The 9544-nt window shown below is 44.4% G+C and overlaps 1 long non-coding RNA gene across 1 annotated transcript; it reads right to left on the bottom strand.

Annotated features, from left to right (window-relative positions):
• Positions 1-3755: 3755 nt before the first annotated feature.
• Positions 3756-8566, bottom strand: LOC123571768 (uncharacterized). Its single transcript, XR_010582543.1, has 2 exons — positions 8264-8566; positions 3756-5362 (listed from the first exon to the last, which is right to left on the bottom strand). It is a non-coding gene; the product is annotated as an uncharacterized lncRNA (long non-coding RNA).
• Positions 8567-9544: the final 978 nt, after the last annotated feature.

Here is a 9544-nt window from a genome sequence, read left to right as displayed (position 1 = left end):
AGGGTGAAAACAATCCCATGGGAGTACTGCTATGAGTCTTCATGAATTCAACCATATATCGTGCAATGCAACAGACAATCAAGCTTGAAACTGCGGGGCAGGGAGAGGGGTATGGAATGATGTGGAAATGATTTTAAGAATTTCCCAATCACTGACAAAGAAGTAAAATACATTATCAGGTGACCAGGCAAGAACATACTTATGACTTGGTCTCAATCTCAAGGAAGACAATTAACTGGGAAGCACAGAGCAACGCTGAGTATTAAGAGATAGAGAAATTGATTTAGGGTTGCAATACAAAACTTTATGAATAATTTAAGAGCTATTCAAGGAGAATTTGGAATATAAACTAATTTTGTCTCAGTGCCAAAGTTAACAATCCCACATAAAACGCAATTCCCTATAGAGTAGTTCAGCCTTAACAGTACTTTCACTTTCCACAGTTTCAGTTACCCAAAGTCAACTTAAGTAAAAAAATATTAAATTAAAATTCCAAAAATAAACAATTCATAAGTTTTAAATTGTATGCCATTATGAGTAGCATAATGACATCTTGTGCCATCTCACTCCTTCCCACCTGGGACGTGAACCATCCCTTTGTCCAGAGTATCCACGCTGTCTGCACTATCCACCCATTACTCACTTAGCAGCCATCTCAGTTCCCAGATCAAAAAATCACAGTATATGTAGGAATCTGTGCTCTCCGTGGTTTCAGGCATCCACTGGGGACTACTGTATAATACGGTGTGGTGGGAGAATTGATTTCGCACCCCAATTCTATCAGATGGAGAGGCTGGATCAAAGTTCCCCCAGGTCCTGGCAGCTTTCCCGGACTCACGCTATTTTTAAATGATTCCTGCTTAGTTGCTGAAGGATAGCAACATGGATCTCCTTTGTTACTGTGTCTCTCTGATAGAAGGGAACGGGTAAGCCAGAACTGGAGGCTGAGTGGTCAATTCCTCCTGTAACGGTATCATCAATACTACTGTACTGTGGGAAACCAGAAGGATGCCTAACCAATTTGCAGGAAGGGGTAAATATGACGTCAGAGAAGGCTTCCAGGAGAAAGAAGGAATTAGCCAGGTAGAAGGAACAGAGAAGGGAAAGGGAGTTCCAGGTAGAAGGAACTTGTGCAACCAAAGGCTCAGAGGGAAGGAGGGGAATCACAAGAAGGTTGGAATGGGGACTACAAGGGGGAAAGGTTAAGAGATAAAGAGATAAGAGATAAAGAGTGGCTCATGACTGTAATCCCAGCACTTTAAGAGGCCAAAGTGGGCAGATTGCTTGACCCCAAGAGTTCGAGCAACATGTTGCTTGGGCAACATGGCAAAGCCCCGTATCTACTAAAACAAAAACAAATACAAAAATTAGTTGGGTGCGGTGGCACACATCTGTAGTCTCAGCTACTCATGAGGCTGAGGTGGGAGGATCCCTTGAAGCTGGACATGTCGAGGTTGCAGTGAGCCATGGTTGTACCACTGTTTTCCAGCCTGGGCAACAGAGTGAGACTGTGTCACACACACACACACACACACGTATAAAGAGGGAACATGTTAGAGAAGCTGGTAGGGACAGATCATCAATAGCATTGCCAGCCATGTTTGGATTCCCCTGAGGGTAACAGGTATCCACAGAAGACTTCTAGCAAGGGAGTGACAGGACCGGACTTGTTCATTGAACATTGAGAAACCCTACTCCAAATCCAAGACAGAGGAACACAAAGGGCTGCCACATTGAGGCCTAAGAGAACCCTTCCGAGTTAGCCAGCTCCAAACTGGGAAAATTGAGGTAGGCAGCTTTGGTTGGGTGCCCTGCACCCTCTTTTCTTGCTGCCTCTCTGCAGTTGCTCTTTCCCCCTAGGCTGCCCACTAGCTGTCCAGGATCCCCAAGAAAGTATCTTCACCCAGGACTCTGTTCGCTGTCCTGAAACAAGCTACCACCCTCTCAGCCTACTCCCTCGCAACCCACTCACTCAGGGAGGATGTAACAAGCACTTACCAGGGCTCAGGCGGTGTGCTAGGTCCCGTGGGGAGAAAAACGCAAATACGCAATGGTCTCTACCCTATAAGATCAGGCCCCATAGCACAGTCAGGGTCCTCACTGACCTGTTTTCTGCTAAGGAATGCTAGTAAAAGGGCAAAGCCCAAACATGAGGCTATCTCAGGTATTTACCTGTGTCCTGGTTCTGATTCCATCACTTACCTTCTCTGGGGCTGTTTCCTTATACAGAAAATAAAAGGGTTAGCCTGGCTGACTGTTTCCAGTCGGGCCTTCTTGAACACTTCAGTCCTCAGAGGCAGTACTCAAGAACATTCTTGGTAGTAAGGGTTAACAGGAATCACATATCCAAAGGTGGCAGGGATTCACACTATCACTCCGTAACCCAAGTTTTTCTGTTGATTTGTTTTTCTGTTAGCTTCTGGCAGGAGTCACTTGGTGCAGTAACACTGCCTATTTCCTGCTGATCAGAATTTCTAGTTGGCAGCCATATAGATCTGATTAATAAAAAAGGCAAAAAGTTGTTTTTTAAAAATCATGTTCATTAGACAAAAATATTTCAAAATATGAGGGACATGATGATGAAAAGATCAGGAATTATTAAGTTAACAGATAGCTAAAGCTCTCCTCCAACTCTAAAACTCCCACAATTCTAAGCTGATGAAGTACGCTATGACGTTAATTTATTATACTCATCGGGTAACATGAACTTTTTTTTTTTTTTTTTTTTTTTGATACAGAGTCTTGCTCTGTTACCCAGGCTGGAGTGCAGTGGCGTGATCTCAGCTCACTGCAACTTCTGCCTTCTAGGTTCAAGCAATTTTTGTGCCTTAGCCTCCCAGGTAGGTGGGATTACAGGCATGTGCCACCACACCCGACTAATTTTTGTATTTTTAGTAGAGACGGGATTTTGTCATGTTGGCCAGGCTGGTCTCCAACCCCTGACCTCAGGTGATCCACCCACCTCGGCCTCCCAAAGTGTTAGGATTACAGGCATGAGCCACCACCCCCGCCCACATGAACATTTTAAAGGGAGATGTTTCACTAATTGTGAAAATTCATGAATACATTTGGGGAGATCAGAATTTTAAGATCACTTGTTGAATGACACTGATGACCTCCTTAAAGGGTTGACCCAGTGGCCCACCTCCCCTAGGCCTGGGACCACTTCAGCCTCAGAAACACCTGTCACCATTTTGGAAACTTAATTGGCAATACACTTTGACGGTGCCTTCAATGACATGGAAGCAGGCAGCGCCCCCATCACAGACCTTGCCCTTAGAAGGTTTTAGGGAACCCAACATTTTGAGGAGAGTCTTCTTAGATGTTTTCCTCAGAGACTACAGCTCCTCGCCCTTCCTTTCCACTGGTTTTAAATCTAACACCGTAGGCAGGTTGAACCAAGGGGAGCACACCCAGACAAGCCCCTTTCCTCTGCCTCCCCCAGGGTCTCTACTTAGCTCTATCATTGTTGTTAGCCCTGACCTACACTTCAGGGTTGGCTTGGCAGAGGCTTTCTGGGGAGCAGGGATAGTGCAAGAGGCCAAAAAAAACAAAAAAACCCACACTCAACATATAACATTTCTGTGACCAGAAGCAGGGGTGAGGGGCCCTGGGGGGTAAGTTCCTCACACACCAAGGGATTCTCCAGGGGACACTGGCTGAGCGTTCTATAATTGAATTCGATTCTGATTCTGACACTAGCTACCTGGAGGTGTAGCAGGACGAGCCGCAGACAAAACTCCTCAGACACTGGATTAAAGAAGGAAGAAGTTTTTTATTTGGCCGGGAGCGTCGGCAGACTCGCGTCTTAAGAGCCGAGCTCCCCGAAAAAGAAATACTTGGCCTTTTTAAAGGCTTACAACTTTAAGGGGTCCACGTGAAAGGGTCGTGATAAATCGAGCAAGCGTGGGAAATGTGACTGGGGCCTACATGCGTCAACTAACAGAACAAAAAGTTTTACAATGCTTTTTTTTTTTCTCATACAGTGTCTGGGATTTACAGATAAGTAGTTTAGGTCAGGGATTGATGTTATTATTATTACTTTTTTTAACTCCTAGGGCCGGGTGGTGGTGCCAAGGTTGTCTGGCTATTTATCTTACTTTTGTTTCTTTCTCTGTTTCCTCCTGTCTTGTGAACTAGGCAAGGTGGGAGGAGGAGGGCAGCAGGAGTAGTAGTGGTCTCCTTCCTTAACCCCCACTTTGAGAATTTTCACTAATTAGTGGGAGTTCTCACTTTTAGTTTTACTTTCTGAGTCTCTTTGGGAGACAGAGCGATAGTGTTTTATGTAATACACTTGTGCTGAAGTTTTCTGATGAACCATGGTAGCTACAAAACCTTTTATCATTTGAAGGAACAAGTGTAATACACAGGGGAGCAGCAAGCAACTTTCTATTACCCGTAATATACTTATAATGAGGGTTTTAAATTTTTAAAGCTGAAAACTATTTTCTAAATGAAGACCTAGGATCACACCTGTGTTAAACTTGTACAGGCACATGTATCAACTTTGTCATGTCCTAAGCAGGTTAGTTTTGTCACTGAGTCTTAAAAGCTTTTTCTTAGCGAGTAACACAGTATTTTTTAATAACAGAAGTTTTTAAGAGCCAGATGCTTGAACTTGGGGCATCTGTTTAGGGAAAGAGTTAGTTAAAGTAAAATTATCTTGAGGCATTAACTCTCTTGCTTCTCAAGGCCATTGGTGTCTTATGTTAGCCTTTTTATAAACATAACACGAAGAAACATCTAGACTGCCAGCAATGTTTGCAGCCAACTGAGCAAATAGGCTTTTTCTATTTTTGCTAAAGGAAGAGGTTCTGGTAACTTCTGGTTTATATGTTTAAAGAATGACTGTAAGACTCGGAATTGTTGCTGGGCTGGACGGGTCTGGGTTTCCTAAGTAGTATGTGTACAGTGGGGACACCTTATATGGGTGTTTCTTCTAGCATGGTTATGGGGGTAACAACAACAAAACAATGTACAGCAAGGACAATAGAGGTCCTTACCTGGGAAAAAGGTTGAATACAGCGACAGAACAATAGGAAAATAGTATTACAGGAAAACTATTAGTCTTAAGATTTTTAACTACATTTACTTGCTTGATGAGTCCTCAAGCTTCAGCCGTGCATACACTAGTCAGCTGTTGGTGTGTGACTAGAACAGGCTTGTTGTCTCCTCAAGCTTCAGCCGCACGTAGACTGGTCAGCCTCCGGAGTGACCAGAGCAGGGCTGTCTTCCTTGGCAGCAGCTTGGTCTCATCTCAGGATCAGCCGGGTTGGATGATCTGCGTCCTGCTGGCTGGTCCACTCGTCCTGAGCTGCCGGTGTTAGCTGACTGTGACGGATCCAAGACACAACACCTGCAACTTTAACAGCAGTGGGAGTGGACGAGGTTACAGTATAGGGCCCATCCTACATGGGTCCTAGAAAAATTAAAGTTTACTTTAAACAGAGTCACTAGATTTAAGGGGGTGTCAGGCTTATAGGCATTTTCATTTATTTAATTATGAACACTTTGTATGGCTATTTTTAAAGCCTGCATTTGCTTTCTCAAGGTTAATTTCTTTAGTTTCTGGAGGTCACCTTTAATTTGACCTATGATTTGGGGGTGGCCGACCGAACAAAATCTTATAGGGCAAATACATAATTTGTTTGGTGGGGGTGCACCTGACTCAGAGTAGGACCATAGGCAAAAACCTGATTTTATCTTAAATGAGCAAACAAGCACTAGCATGTACCGATAGTCTCCAGCATGGGGCAGTTCTATAAAGTCTATAAGCAAGTTTTCACAAGGTATGGCTTTTTTTACTGTTTAAGTTGCTTAGAGGAGGGGTTCTTCTCCGCCCTGCCGCACCCCCCCACCCCCCGGCCCTTTGTAACTCTATCTAGTGGCTTAGCCTTCAGTGAGACATTGGAATTCAGATACGGCAGAATCTTGCTGCTTTTAACTTCTAATGTGACCATGGGCTCCTGGGAGCCTAATGAGAAGGTGTGTAGTCTGTCCTGGTCTTTACGTTCTTCAGCTCCTGTCAGATCAGTATTTAGTTCCTCCAAGGTGTGGCAGCCCTTGGCCAATGGCCTCTTTGTCTTGTGGCCTTGGCCATTTCCTTTATTGCCTTTTTGAACATTTACCCTTCTAGTGTTCTTTCTTTTTGCATCTCGCACGGTAATCTCTCTCTTGCCTTACCCAGCTCTTGAATCTTTGCCTAACTTGACTTCTTTCATATCTACATCCACGTCCACTGTCCACGTCCTCTCACATTGCTAATTTCTCTTTTTTTTACACTTACTCTTAGTCTGTCTTTTTCTCTTTTCCTGTCTTTCTCAGTTTTGTTCCTTGGTTACAGTTAACATACATCTTGGTGGCCACTTTTCTAGACTAGGTGGTATTCATGTCTGCAGCTTCTGCTTGATGTTACTATGGGCTTGCTTTACAAATGAAGTATTCACTATATACTGATTTTCAGCAGCCTCAGGGTTAAATGGGGTGTAAAGCCAGAATGCTTTACAGAGTCTCTTATAAAACTGACTTAGGTTTTTGTCAGCTCCTTGAAGCATTTCTGAAATCTTTTTTCATATTACTTGCTTTTTTCTACTAACTCTTAGCCTCTGCAGAAGTGCTTCTCAGTACCTCTGCAAACGCTGAAGCTGAGTGGCATTCTCTGGGTCTTTTTTTCCCTTTTTCCTAGAGTTTACCAAGCTCTTTTCTTTATATAATTTTCCATGCACTTGGAGGGCTAAACAGGCATACCGAGAGTCAGTGTAAACGTTTACAGTCTTACCTTCACTGAGTTCTAAGGCCCGAATTAAAGCAATGAGCTCAGCTTAATGACAGTGTGCAGGGTTACCACCGCATACTCTGCACATCTCTCTCCTTGCGGGTTGATGAAGCTGTTCCCGTCCAAGTATAGCTCCTAGTCTACTGATGCCCAAGGCTGGTCCCGGAGGTCAGGTCTGCTAGAGGAAACTTGAATCCAACACCTCTACACAGTCATGCTCGACAGGGCTCTAGCTGCCGAGAGCAAGGTGGTGGATTCAGGGTGTTTCCAGTTTGGTAGATCAGTGGTTGAAAAGGGCTGATAGATGAAAGTCTGTTGCCCCCGCAAGATGTGGGCCTGGTCATTCTAATAGACAGGTCCTCATCTCCCTGAGAGGCATTTGCATAGCTCAAGCAAGACCAGATCTGAGAAGGCCCACTTGACTATCTTGACTTCCTTCTTTGGCCTCTCCAGGTTCCGATTCTCCCCTTCGAGGTGAGACCTGGGGTGTGTTAGCTCCTGAATCTCGTTTCTGAGGGGGCTATTGGCCTCGGTAAAGCGGGGTAGGCTGGGACATATGGAGAAAGAATTTCTATGATCTCTGGCGGCTCCTGCAAAACTGGTTTCTCTTGCTGTTTCTGGGACTCCCTTTTTAACTCTGTGTCTGCTGGCGAAGCTGCTCTTACTTCTACTTTTGGTTTTTTTGCAATAAGCTGTTAAATAGGGCTAAATTCTTGCTGGTTTTGTCTATATTATATTTAACCATGAGTCAATATAAAGGAATTTGATCTAGGTACACTGGCTGTCCTCCGAGCCCTGTCACCACCTTAAATACATGGCCAGTTGTTCCTTGTCTATAGTTCCTTCGACGGACCATCCAACACGAAAAGAGGGCAGTTCTAATTCACACAGAGATCTTAACCTCTAAGGGGTTAACTTAACTCCATAATCTCCTGCAAAACCTTTCTTAAGGTTCTGTAACATGCATTTTAATAGAGTAAGTTTTGATGATTGGATGACTTTCCTTTTATTTTTTTGAAATTTTTCTTTTTGAAATGTTTTAACACAGTTCCTAGCGGAGTGGGCTTACTTTGTGTCTGACCTATTTTTCTCTCGACACAAAACAACATTCACAATACAGGAAGGAAAGGTTAAAAGGTAACTCACTCGTCTAATTTACACTAAATCAAAATCAAAACTAAAACCAGTGTTGTTAAAGGCACACCTGTTCGTCAAGCAATTTAAGCCAAGTCAAAATCAGAACCAAAACTGAAGTGCCAATAAATGCACACCTGTTTATCAAGCAATTCAAGTCAAGTCAAAATCAAAACAAAAACCAAAGTATCAAGCAATTAATTCAAGTCAAGTCAAAAACCAAAACCAAAGTATCAAGCAATTAATTCAAGTCAAGTCAAAAACCAAAACCAAAGCGCCAGTACAGGCACGCCGTGGGTGATCAGGCCACGTTCCACTCAAATGGAGTGGGCAAGTTCCAAAGACCAGTCTTACCAAGTTTCAGCTGTCCTGACTTAAAGTGCCAGTTCCTTCCCGGTGTTCAGCCACTGTGTTGATCCTCCACGGGGGGCCTGCTGTGCACTGCTCTGACGAGGCGTTCCACCAGGGCAAATGCCTACCCGGGAGCGCTCTCAGGATCCACATCGCTCAATCTGGCCAGAGTCCCCCGCAGGGCTGCTCTACAGGGCAGGCATAAGCTGCCTAAGGGGCTGCCTCGACCATCCGTTAATCACCTCGCTTCCCGATCAGGGAACCAAGAAATGCAGCAGGACGAGCCGCAAACAAAGCTTCTCAGACACCGGATTTAAGAAGGAAGAGGTTTTTTATTTGGCCGGGAGCGTTGGCAGACTCCCGTCTTAAGAGCCGAGCTCCCTGAAAAAGAAATACTTGGCCTTTATAAAGGCTTACAACTTTAAGGGGTCCACGTGAAAGGGTCGTGATGAATCGAGCAAGCGTGGGAAACGTGACTGGGGCCTACATGCATCAACTAACAGAACTAAAAGTTTTACAATGCTTTTTTTTTCATACAGTGCCTGGGATTTACAGATAACACAAGTAGTTTAGGTCAGGGGTTGATGTTATTGTTATTACTTTTTTTAACTCCTAGGGCCAGGTGGTGGTGTCAAGGTTGTCTGGCTATTTATCTTACTTTTGTTTCTCTCTTTCCTCCTGTCTTGTGAACTAGGCAAGTTGCGGGGAGGGCAGCAGGAGTAGTAGTGGTCTCCTTCCTTAGAGGTTGTGTCAGATTCCATGGGGTAAGGGCTTGATCCCACTAGACTGCCCCTCTTCAGATGCCAACTGCAAGTAGTAGATTTCACCTACACTTCTTACTCAGCAGCTATAAACTGGTGCTCCCACTACCCGCCTCCTTTGGTCTGATTAATTTGCTGAGAAGGCTCACAGACCTCCAGGAAACATTTACCAGTTTATTATAAAGGATAGTACAAAGGGTACAAATGAACAGCCAGATGAAGAGATGGATAGGGCAAGGTGTCAGGGGTCCAGAGCTTCCATGCCCTCTCTGGGCAATACACCCTCCTGGCATCTCCACATGTTCAGCAACCCTGAAGCTCATCAACTCTTGTTGTTCAAATGTTTATAGAGTTTCATGTCCAGCCCCTCCCCTCCCCCTTTCCTGGAGGTTGAAGGGTGGGGATGAAAGTTCCAATCCTCCAATCACTTGGTTTCTCTGGTGACTGGCCCCATCCTGAGGTTATCTAGGGCCCCTATCCTAAATCACCTCCTTATTATAAACTCAGGTGTTATCAAAGGGAC

This window comes from Macaca fascicularis, chromosome 1, assembly GCF_037993035.2.
Source record: "Macaca fascicularis isolate 582-1 chromosome 1, T2T-MFA8v1.1".
NCBI lineage: Eukaryota > Metazoa > Chordata > Mammalia > Primates > Cercopithecidae > Macaca > Macaca fascicularis.
Note: the sequence above shows the minus strand (reverse complement) of the source record. Positions and strands in the feature narration are given on the sequence as shown.